The 13,164-nt window shown below is 38.4% G+C and overlaps 1 protein-coding gene across 4 annotated transcripts in view; it reads right to left on the bottom strand.

Moving 5' to 3' along the window:
* hycc1 (hyccin PI4KA lipid kinase complex subunit 1) overlaps positions 1–13,164 on the bottom strand; it is a 43,714-nt gene that overhangs the window by 26,663 nt on the left and 3,887 nt on the right. The window contains exon 1 of one of the 4 annotated variants that reach the window (XR_013822111.1): positions 7,778–7,877. The exons of 2 other annotated variants lie outside the window; for them this stretch is intronic. The gene's annotated coding sequence lies outside the window, so the exon portion shown is untranslated. Of the gene's footprint in view, positions 1–7,777; positions 7,878–13,164 lie in introns of those variants that run through there. One more of the 4 variants, XM_079879736.1, reaches the window with a different exon arrangement.

Below are 13,164 nucleotides of genomic sequence, written 5' to 3' on the forward strand. Positions count from 1 at the left end.
TACATGGATCAGTCGTCCTGGTACCTTTGCAGAAAAACAGCCCCAAAGCATGATGTTTCCACCCCCATGCTTCACAGTAGGTATGGTGTTCTTTCTCCTCCAAACACGACTTGAGTTTTTACCAAAAAGTTCTATTTTGGTTTCATCTGACCATATGACATTCTCTCAATCCTCTTCTGGATCATCCAAATGCTCTCTAGCAAACTTCAGACTGGCCTGGACATGTACTGGCTTAAGCAGGGGGACACGTCTGGCACTGCAGGATTTGAGTCCCTGGCGGCGTAGTGTGTTACTGATGGTAGCCTTTGTTACTTTGGTCCCAGCTCTCTGCAGGTCATTCACTAGGTCCCCCCGTGTGGTTCTGGAATTTTTGCTCACCGTTCTTGTGATAATTTTGACCCCACGGGGTGAGATCTTGCGTGGAGCCCCAGATCGAGGGAGATTATCAGTGGTCTTGTATGTCTTCCATTTTCTAATATTTGCTCCCACAGTTGATTTCTTCACACCAAGCTGCTTACCTATTGCAGATTCCGTCTTCCCAGCCTGGTGCAGGTCTACAATTTTGTTTCTGGTGTCCTTTGACAGCTCTTTGGTCTTGGCCATAGTGGAGTTTGGAGTGTGACTGTTTGAGGTTGTGGACAGGTGTCTTTTATACTGATAACAAGTTCAAACAGGTGCCATTAATACAGGTAACGAGTGGAGGACAGAGGAGCCTCTTAAAGAAGAAGTTACAGGTCTGTGAGAACCAGAAATCTTGCTTGTTTGTAGGTGACCAAATACTTATTTTACAGAGGAATTTACCAATTAATTCATTAAAAATCCTACTATGTGATTTTCTGGATTTTTTTTCTCATTTTGTCTCTCATAGTTGAAGTGTACCTATGATGAAAATTACAGGCCTCTCTCATCTTTTTAAGTGGGAGAACTTGGACAATTGGTGGCTGACTAAATACTTTTTTGCCCCACTGTACCACAAATCCTGTAGAGTCCAATATACACAAAATTTAGAAAAATTGAGAAGTGCAAGCACAGAAAACAAGGCCAAACAAATCCAAATAGTAGAAGCTCACGGTGAGACATTTGGTGCTGTATCTCGAGTTATTGACAAGGAAATCATCGGCAGCAACAAAATGATGAAATTGACTGATCTGACCAAAATCTACATAGCTCATCTAGGATGCACAAACTTGCCTCAGCACCAAATGCCTCACCGTGAGCTTCTACTAGTTGGATTTGTTTGCTTGCACTTCTCCATTTTTCTAAATTTTGTGTATATTGGACTCTACAGGATTTGTGGTATTTAGCTTCTGTAGCAAATAGATCCTTTCCTCTAATTCTGCGAAGCAAATTTTCATCAAATTTTTGTTCTGCAACTTTGAGGACTGTTCTCCACCCATCACACTCAAACTCTCTTAACCCCTCATTCGTCCATATCCCTTTCTTTTGTACCTTCTTCCGTGTAATTGAGTTGCAGAATATACAGTCAGGTGTGAAGAGCACCTTGTCACCAGTTGAGGCCCTCTGACTTTGCCTTGAACTTGCTGCTAATAGTTCAGGCTTCTGGTCGAGTCTTTTGAGATTCATGGTGAATCTTTGGTAGCATTCTCTGTGATATCCATCACCTTCTGTAATAGTGTCTGGTATAAGTTCACAGGTTACAGTCATTCTGTGAGCAGATTCCAGTGGTTCAGCTAATCTCTTGTCACGTATTTCTTTCATTCTGGCTAATCTTGCATCAGAATCTACGTTTGCCCATAATTGCAAGAGTGGTCTATATACAAGACCAGGGACATGCACAATGCATCTGGACTTTGGTTTTGTCCCATGACATACCCTATGCCTTGAAGGACCTGCAGTCACTTGGCCCACTGACTCATGTCTTTACTCAGGCATAACTGAGCAGTTCAACTATGTTGAAGAAACCAACTACATAACCGACTAGATTATCTATGTGTGTGAGGTGTGTGTGTGTGTGTGTGTGTGTGTGTGTGTGTGTGTGTGTATAAGCTACTGGACGTCTAAAATTTCCCTTTGGGATGAATAAAGTATATATCTATCAATCTATCAAATGTAATCTAAAATAATTAAAAACAAATATTTAAAGTAAGCATCAATGTAGTGTAGTAAGAGGGGTCAATTATATTAAATTGTAAACTAAAATATTCAAACATCGAGCAATTCAGTGAAACAAATTTCTTGCTGTATAGGCAGAGGATGCAGACTTGGGGTATCTGTCTGTGTGAGTAAGAACAGTCTTTCAGGACAGTCTGCCTGACACAGAGGAAACTGTTAATGAAAATTAAAAAAATATCTTATTTTGTCATTGGATGAACAACCCAGACAGGTTTCTGATTTGTCAATGAAATTACTTCGATGGAAAGGGTAATGAGGGTTGGAATGTTAGCACGTTAGCATATTAACTGATGCTATGGAAATGGTCCTTGATTGATTATATCCATACAAGGCCTTAACCATATTAAATTAAAAATAATTAAAAACAACTATTTAAAGTAATTATCAATTTAGTGTAGTAAGAGTATTGGGTCACCTAAAAGCTGTTCTGATTGACTAGGCCAATCTCGACGTGTTAAAATCGTTTATTAGGGTTTCCCTATTCACAGGGCTAAAACAGTTAGTGTATCCCAACAATGTCAATGTTAACATTCAGATTCATATTCTACACATACAGACCTTTCAGAAAAGCATGATTTTTTTTCAGGGGAGGGGGTTGGGGTGCATGATAGGCGAATCTAGGTCGTGGCCTATACATGAAATGGGCTCATTATATCGACATAAAGCCTTACCTATGTTAATTTTAGACACCTACCAATAAGCAGCATGGTAGGTATTTGACCTAAGTCATCATATGTTAAGTTTGAGTGTGTATTGGGTCACCTAAAAGCTGTTCTGATTGACTAGGACAATCTCGATGTGTTAAAATTGCTTAAAATCGTTTTTTTAGGGTTTCCCTATTCACAGGGCTAAAACAGGTAGTGCAACCCAAAATTTTCAATGTTAACATTCAGATTCATATTCTACACATCCAGACCTTTCAAAAAAGTATGGTTTTGTTGGGAGGTGGGGGGGGTGCACGGTAGGCCTATGTAGCTCGCCGCCTAAAATAAATAGTCGTTCTTGCCTTTCATTTCAGACGTCTGCTTCTAGGGGCCGTTCACATATCGCGTCTTTTTCACGCTCAAGGTCGTTATTTCAAATGTAGGCGAGCGCGCTCATAATGGAAGCAACGTGGTGCGCTTTTTTTTCCAGGCGGGTTTTTCCTTCTCATCTCCAGAAATATATTTAGTAGTAAAGCTAATGCGAGGGCTAGAAATCAATTAATCCTTTGCTGATACTTCTTCGTTGTCATCATGGAGAGCGCAGTTCATGGTTGCATAGCGCAAGCGCTTGTAGGAGACAGCGGCACAGCCGCGCTTTCCACACGTTTTTAGACGCAATATGTGACGGCCTCTTGCAGAGTTGGCCAATTACAATATTTTTGTCATCCTTGATGAAATACTTCCACACATGGTGTCTGTTGGTGACGTTCGCCATTTTTAATTCATTTATGGTTAATGGACGCTCGAGTAGTCGATTGTTTCCGACAGCATCGACTAGTGGTTGAAGTAGTCGATCAATCGACTACTCGACTAGTCTATGCAAGCCCTAGTTCACATTATATTATTTCTATCCGAACCGCGGTACGCTTGCGTCATCAGGCTGCAGCTGGCGTAATGGTGTTGCTTGGTAACCACGAATGAAATATGGATAGACTTGCTCGGTTGACATTTTTTGTTCTTTTTTTTAACCTTTGGTTTTGTTTTCAACATAGACATACAGAAACACACTTGCGTCTGTCTGCCGCAAAAATTCTGAAAATGTTTCAAAGACAGCGGGCTGTCCGCCTAAGACACATTATACATCATCAATAGCGGTTCACTTCCGCAGCTTGGTTCAATTGCGTTCATATCAGCCGCGAACCGTACCCGAGTTCACATGAACCGTACCCCAGACCACCTTTTTAATTGGACTCGAGTCCCAGTTCGGAAGACAGCGTTCACATCATCCAAACGAACCGAACTCTGACGTCATCCGAACCCGGGTGCGCACCAAAAGTGCTAGTGTGAAAGCACCCTTAGAGGTTGTTATTTATTATTTATCAAAATGCTCCTCTAGTTATTTTTATAGCTGACTATTAACTCTTTCCCCGCCAGAGTTTTTGAAAAAAGTTGCCAGCCACCATCAGCATTTTTAATAATTTTCACAAAAGTTGCATGGCCCCCAGAATATTTTGTTGCATGAATATCTGAACATGCAAGATGGAGTCCATCAACACCCCTAAAGCTTCACAGTCCTATACAGCTCATCCTGGGTCAGTTTCATTCAGTAACATTAGGCAGTTTTGATTTATATGCCGTTTAATGTAGATGATCGTGTTATTTTACATATGCATTTGCTTATGATATCGCTTGTTTCTGCTTCTTCTTCGCCTGTGTTTGATCCAGAGATTCTGTACTCTTCCAGAAGATGAGTAATAACGCCCCCTACCGCATAAAACATGGAAAGACGGAAATTTCCTTCAATGGCGAGGAAGCGTTTTCTCACAAATGACTGAAATTTCATCAATGGCGGAGAAAGAGTTAAACTAGTCATTAAATGGCTTTCCTGAGTTAAATGTAACGTTACATAACAATTGTTTTATTGACGTCTTTCCACGGTTGAAACATTGATTGGGCAATTACATGAGACGTGATACATTTCAATAAGTTGTACTGTATCTTTCAACATACCTTCTGATGTTCATTCATGTTTATTTCTAAAACGAACTAGTATTAAAGAGGAAGAGATCATCGTGCCGCTTTAACTGAGGCGCTACAGTGTCTGTCAAGCCACATTAAAATTGACAGCCGAGACTTTCAAAATTTGCTAATTATGTTTAGTGAAGTTTTGTTCATGCATCAACAGAAAACAGCATAGACTAAAAGATCGACTCTTGGGATTTTAGAAACGATATCAGTTCATCTAAATGAGAATCCATTAAAATCAAGAAATGGGTATTTTCAGCCCAGCCACAGTGTTCAGTATATCGTGCACAGTACGCAGAAGCACCGGAAAGCGAGAGAGCTCAATCAGACCATTACATGAGCATTAAACTCTGATTGCTCCATAATGGAAACAATAAATACTGGACCTCCAGTGACAAACGTCGGCGTACACCTCTGATTAGATGGAAACATGAGGCTTTTTAGACTCCGCAGCATGACAAACATATCATTAGAGCTCAATTCTGAGAGTTGGTGGCTTCAAACTGCTTGAATTACTGCACAGGGACTGATTAAAGCCCACGGAGAGGTAAATACGGCGCCCTGCTGCGTCTCACTGAGAGCTGAGGGAGGAACACGGGGTGTAGAGACGTTAATGAGAGCCCTCGACACGTCCCGCAGACGGTAAACCGGTACCTGCCATCACACACGCCAACAGCGGAGGATTCAGAGAGAGTTGCTGCCATAGTAAAGTGAGATGTTAAAATGCCAGTTTTACTTCTGCACTGCAGTATATTGAAATTAAACTTGATTTTTTCTATCTGGAGCTGACTGGATCATGAAAAGTGGAGCTAAACGACTGGAGGGGAGGGGTTATGACAGCAAAGTAATGTTGTTTCAAAGGCGAAAGACAATCTTTCATTTTTGATTTTGATTTTATTTTACAAGGAATGTGTATTAAATGTGGATAGTTCACCCAAAATGTAAAATTCTGTGATTAATAACTCATCCTCATGTCGTTCCAAACCCGTAACACTTTCGTTCATCTTCAGAACTCAAAAGAAGATCGTTTTGATGAAATCTGAGAGATTTCTGTCCCTCCATTGACAGCTACGCAACTACCACTTTGACGCTTCAAAAAGTTCATAAAGAGATCGTAAAACTAATCCATGTGAATTGAGCGGTTTAGTCCAAATGTTCTGAAGAGACTCGATCGCTTTATATGAAGATGAACACAGATTTAATTTAGGCTTTTATTCAGATGAACGAAAGTCATACGGGTTTGGAATGAAATGAGGGTGAGCAAATTATTGCAATATTCATTTTTGGGTCAACTAACCCTATAAGTAAATGAGGCGACTTTCTTGAGGACAATAAAAAACAGAAAGAAAAAAGAAATAATAATTCTATATAAAAATAAATAACTACTTATTTTAATAATCATGTTAATAATAAATATATATAATATTGTGTGTTTGTGTGTGTGAGTGAGAGATAGAGTGTGAGAGAGAGATAGAGAGAGAGAGAGAGAGAGAGAGAGAGAGAGAGAGAGAGAGAGAGAGAGAGAGAGAGAGAGTGAGTGTGTGTGTCTAAACATATTAGGGTTTATCATGATAATTAATCAATAACATATTACATATTATACTGCAAATTATCCATTACATCTTAGTAAGACTTACTAAAGTACATGAATTCATTTAGGAGTGCAAAGTTTAACAAAGATTTGCATCACTCTGTGTGAACACTTTTTCACCATTATTTGTGTTGCTTTGTCACATTGTTTTTCTTAAAAAAAAATTAAAAAAAAGTGAAATCACACAGTAACACATGACACGTCTATCAAACAGACGCTCTGTTGGCACGTATGAGTGGCAGAATCTAAAACAAGAGCGGCGTCTGTTTCGAAACGGCCAGATCTAAAAACATCCATCACCCGCTGGCCACAACCCAGATTTCTGCAAGATGAGCTGTGTGGATTTTCATTTATAGAGAAACCTCAAACCACTGCAGGCCTAAAATCGAATCAATCTAGATCAAATCATTTCAGACCCATAACCAGAACAGAGAAACAGACCAATAGAGCATAAAGATAGATGTTCACAGAAGAGGATTTAATCACAAAACACCATTCTCAGAAAATCTGACAGCGAGCTCCCGGCTAACAGGTTTCACAATCATAAGAAGGAACATGACGTGGGCCGGGCACATGAACACTATCCTCCGATTCAGTGTGTTTGCTAAGCCAGTTTTTCTCTTGAATCATAAGATCAGGTCAAACATAAACTCGCAAAACTGCACCGGATCGGGACGCCCATCATTCACAGAGTTCTTCACATGCCCCGCCCCTTTCATTTGCATAATCCGACTATGATTTAATCTACCAACTCAAATGTATTTGTATAGAGCTTTTCACAATACACATTTTAAAGCAGCTTTATGTTAGTGTTTATAATATCTTCATGCCTTAGTCACATTAAGCAGATTAGAGCTGGGCAAAAATGTATTTTACAATGATAAAAGCAATCAAGAAGTTGAGATTTACATAAAAAAACTGTAGTACTATCAGCTCAGTTTAACAATTTTACCTGAATTTTACCACAAAATCAGCAAAGAAAATGTGAAAAGTCCACTGACTCCCATTTCAAAAACCTTAAGCATGTCCATCCACCCGTTTTACAGTTTATTTTTTAACACGTTCTCATTTGTATTTGGTTTAGACATGTTAAATTTGAGTCCACACTGAAGCCTGCCGATAAGTGCACTACTTCACAGACCCTTAACAAGAAGAAACCCAAAGCTGTCAATCATAAGAGAAGATTAAGATCTATAGATTAGTTTGACGTCCCAACACTCAGACAACACCAACTCGAGTCAACACACACTCTTCAGTCTGCCGTTGAGTGTGTGTGACTCACATGACCGCACATACGCTGACTCGAAACATTAACACACACAATCGACACTAACATTCCTCATAATTCCTGACAGACGGCATGTTTTATTTTGAGTGCACTTACCGTCCGAAGTCCAAATGACTGAGGAATATCCCAGCATACCACAGAGCGACTCTCATTGCACAAACGTTTCTTCATTTCCTGCTTCAAACCGTCTAAGCCCAACCCACCCACGCAGACCCGGGCGGCACGAGGGCCAATCACAGCGCAGGAGGTTTGTGTTTTGGAGGGGTGTGTGGGAAAGCTTCGACCAGTGCTGCCAGACGCATGCCACTGAAACAATTAAACCAAACACACACACACACACAATTCACAACCGCAGGGTTTCAGAGGGAGGGAAACAAGCAAGGAATTAACAGGATCTGACACGATTCCTCCTCTGAGAGCAAACGTGACCCGCAGTGACCCATCAGAAACAACCCTGAGGACACGGCTTCAGTAAATCCACAGACCTGAGTGAAAACACAGAAGAGCCCATTAAAACACTTCCACTCCTACACACGCCACGATAATGGCAGGACCCCCATCTGAAATGCACGGCTTGTCGGACTTTGAGCTCCGGGGGCTGATGGACTACAGAGGAATGATTGAGGGAAACCAAACGACAAGATGCATGACATTCACGAGGAAGGACCAGGACCAGTTTTGTGCAGGGTTTTATAGATGTGTCAGCATGGTTGACTAGTGGTTCAGATTAATGACAAAATGAAAATTGTCATCATTTACTCACCCTCATTTCATTCCAAACCCCTATGATTTAATCTGGGTGAGTAAATGATGATAGATTTTGCATTTTGGGGTAAATTGTCTATTTAATTTTCAAAATGTGGGTGCGGGAGTTAAGGGTGTGACGGTTAGTATAACTGTGAGACCGACGGTTATTGTTGAACACCGTCATTAGATCTGTATAACCGCCAAAACCGTGTTATTAAAATATTTTTTACAAACATTTTTTTATCATAGAGAATGTTTAAACACTAATTAAAAACAATAGTTAACAGTCTGTGTCATTAATGGTCTACCGGTACATCGTTTCCAACTGTATTTGATTCTTTGCCAAGTACCAACGCAAATTTTGTTTTGTAAATCGTCAGACATGATTTTTACCACTTCATTAAGTTTTTCTTTGTAGAAAGCCTTTCTTTAAAGCGAATTTTGTTTTGTATAAATTGTATATTAATTTTAATAAATGTTTCATCAACCAATTGCATGTATTTAATAAATAAAAAGCAAATATAGTAGACAATATAATAACCGTGACATTAAGGCGCCAGCGCGCGGCGTTCACTTGCATTGCACTGTTAAAAGCCTTTCTTTAAAGCAAATTTCGTTTTGTACAAATTGTATCTTAATTTTAATAAATGTTTCATCAACCAATTGCATGTATTTAATAAATAAAAAGCAAACGACAATATAATAACCGTGACATGGAGGCGCTGGTGCGCCGCGTTCACTTGCATTGCATTGTGAACTAGAGCGCATCTCATCGTAAATGAATGAAACTCAGCGTAGGCCTATGCCTCATACATTAGCATTAAATATCTTTGCTGCATCCTTTCTAGAACAGACAAGGGCTTTCTTGCGACGGGAGTAATTATCAGGGATGCATGATTTATCGGCAACCATATCGGTATCGGCTGATATACGTTTATTTTTTATGTTATGGTTATCGGCCTGATAAAAATATTTGTCCAATATATTAACACCGATAAATAAAGTATTTCCTTCAGCTGAGACACTTCAGATGCGCACTGTTCAACATGATGGTTTTAAATTGATTGAAATATGAGTGGAATCACTTCAAAAAAGGAAAATACAGAGAAGTGCAACATGTGCAGCGCAAGTCTGTCATATCACCTACATAAAATTATAATGAGAAGAACATTATAATTGTGTGCCTGGGACGTGGCTTTTAATTATTAGTCATATTCTTACAATTTATTTGTATATTAAGTAAAGGGGGACAGTACTTGTGTGTGTCAACAATTTTTGTATAAACAAATGTATTATAATAGGCCTATATAATTCCTAAAAAGGTGGGTCGCGGCTTGATGATCATGAGGAAATGTGGGTCCCATGGCCAAACTATTCAAAACGTCATTCAATGTAAATTGTGATAATCGTAATTAATTACAATTTCAAGGGAATAATCGACAGTTACGATTTTTGTCATAATCGCGCAGCTCTACCACAGACCTAGTCATTCAGACAACTCAACTCAACTAACCGTTTTTCACCGCTGAGCACACACACGCTGCTCCTATGTTTTCACGGCTGTGTCTCGACTTTCAATCTCTTTCAAACACAACAGGACATAATGGTTACTTGCTACAGTGTCAGAAAAAAACTAGTTTTCACATATATGGATGTCATGAACCTCACAACTTACAAAACCGTGCACCCTGACTTCTGGAGATGAAGTAAAGCCATTCAAAGAGGTTGAAGGCAACATGCATCAGATGTTTCTCGATCCTTTTCAAATGACTCACCATCTCAAATGCATTGAACACTATGAAGCAAATATTGTTTACATCAACGCCACGTCGTATCATTACTTAGATGTTGCCAATAAACCCTGTTTGTGCATTACAGACATTACAAATTTGTGAATCCATGTCAGTTTGACAAGTTCTTTCTTTGATGCATCAAAGTCATCGTCTGGACTTTTATCTATTTTAAACTCAAATACATGTTAGCTCTGTCACTTGATTCGACTGTATTCTGTGACAGTGTCTGTGCTGCTCGAGAAGGTGTCGTGATGGTTGTTCAGGTAGGATTCATCCACCTTGAACATCAAGAGGAGGATAAAAGGATATTGATTATTTTTACTGCCATTTAGAAAAGCTTTTATTCTGCTTATACAAAGTACCACACTAATGGACAGCCAACAAAGAGAGAAACGGGTTGTACTCAGGGCATCAGCGGCAGTCGTGCCACAGCAGAACAAACCAAGACCAGCGTCATTACCTTAAAGGATAATGGAAACCGTTCACAAAGGCAAGAATATTAATCACTGATGGCATATGACCTTAAGAAGACTTGGAAAATAGCAGACGAGTCACTACAGTTTTGTCCTCTTTGCAGTTTGACGTAAATTGTAAAAGATCAGTCAGGATAATCTATAGAAGGTGACAGACAAAGTATGAAAAGGACTGATTTATCAGCAAACATGTGGTTAATGTGGGTGTATTAGCATCAGCTGATATTTGAACCTGCTTTGCTGATTAAATGTCTGCCTGAACTTTGGATTGTAAAGTTTCAAAAAACTTGAGAGCAAAACAATATAATTCTTATTTTAAATTTGCTTTTTTTGAATAATTGTATATTAGACTTTTTATTGAACTTCAATAATTTGAATGATACTGAATTTAAAAAAAAGCCAATAAAATAAAATACCACACCTTTATTGAAAGTAAAACTGAAATTGGACAAAAAATGTTTTAATATTAAATATCAATATATTATTATTTATTAAGTTCTATGTAACAGCATCAGATTTAATGGATTAATTTCGACTAATATTCATTTATTTTACAGTGTTTTTTTTTTTTTTTTTTTTACAATATATAGGCTATTACTGTCATAGCATTAATCATAATAATAATCATCTAAAATTATTATTATTTTCTAATTGTATGGCTTCCTAAAATGTATAATGTAATCTGAGAAACTATATTACTAAAAAGAGGGTTGAGTACAAGTCAATGCAGACTTTTTTCTCTGTTTTTGTTAAATTTGCACACTTAACGGGTTAATTTTGAGAAAATTATTACTAGAAAAAAATATTTTGTGTTTCATGAAGAAATGAAAGGAAAAGAAAGAAAAAAACATTAAATATTTTGTCCCCCATGAAACACAAAATATTTTTTCCTAGTAATTATAGGCTACATGTTTTAGAATTGTGGGAGAACTTTCCTTTAACGAAACTAGGCTAAAACATCATAATAAACCAAGAAATGCTTTTTCAGAACTGAACTCCAATGTCAATTGTTCATAGACTGACAAATTCACAAAAGATTTTCTGCCATTTGTCCTCAAAACACCAACAGCTATTAAAATAAAACTACATTTTGCTGTCAAAAATGATCTGAACAAAGTGTGAAAATACTCATTTCACTCACCCTCGAGACGTTCCTTCGCCTGTGCGATATTCACTCTGACAGACGCACAATATCCACCTTTATAGCACAGAAGAATATAATCACACCATTTATGAAACACTAATGCTGCTGGACTCCAGATGCCATTTAGAAAATTATGCAACTCACACACGACACAGCCATCTGAGTAATACCAGAACAAACGTGTGCTGTCAGAAGCATTATGAGACAAGAACGACAATCACGAACGGTTGCACCACACCTAATGCATGTGACTGAACATATGGAAAACATCTTACATCGACTTGAGTAATCCTGCAAACACTAACAATGTTCCGCTTCCAGTTTCTATGCATTCAGCTTAAAAGCAGAAACTAATTATTCACAACATCCTCTGAAACTGGGAAACACCACTACACATGCCTTAATGTCCCACTGTGAGTGCTTTCAGTTCAAGACTATGACTCTTTTATGTAGCGCTCTTGACTGTTTGTTTACAAGTTCTTTTAAAAATTAGCGGTTCTTTTAAAGGGGTGGTATAATGCCCTTTCCACAAGACGTAAAATAAGACTTTGATGTTCCCAGAGTGTGTATGTGAAGTTTTAGCTCAAAACAACCCACAGATATTTTTATATAGCATGTTAAAGTTGTCATTTTTTGAGGGTGAGCAAAAACGCGCTGTTTTGTGTCTGTCCCTTTAAATGCAAATGAGCTGCTGCTCCTGGCACAGGGGGCGGAGCTACAACAGCTTGTGTCCTTTTACCTCACACACACATGCACTGAAAATTTCTAAAACTTTTAGCCTTTTATGTTCAAACCGGAGTCAGACAATGATGGAGAGACTCAAGAAGAAGTGACAACATGTAGAAGCAACAGGACATTTCTGACGTTTGTTGCAGTCCTTAAAAAGCGATTTCTTTAAAAGCAAATATCTCCCTTTGCTTTGAACTTTGAGCGTTGTAACTTTGCAGATGTTGTTTATGCTCAAACAGGAACATTACACACTAACTAAAGTTAGAAAAGTCAAATCATAATCAACCACCCCTTTAACTAGTCAAATAATTAAACATTTGAATACCATTACAAACAATGATTTACACAAGTGCTTAAGTCATCTTGTAACTGTCTGTCCAAGTGTTACTGTTAACTCTTGCTCTATCACAATGGCATTATTCAAAAAAAAAGTAAAGAAAACAAAAAACTTTATAATATTTGACCAAAAGGTGCTGCTGTCATGAAATGTACATGATATTCTCATGTAATTGCTGCAAAGATGCATATCATTTTTTGTGTAAATATGCAAAAGTGTTTCAGAAATACCACCTCACTTCCTGTTTAGAGTCAGCAAGT

Source organism: Squalius cephalus (genome assembly GCF_949319135.1).
Source record: "Squalius cephalus genome assembly, chromosome: 8".
Classification (NCBI taxonomy): Eukaryota; Metazoa; Chordata; class Actinopteri; order Cypriniformes; family Leuciscidae; genus Squalius; species Squalius cephalus.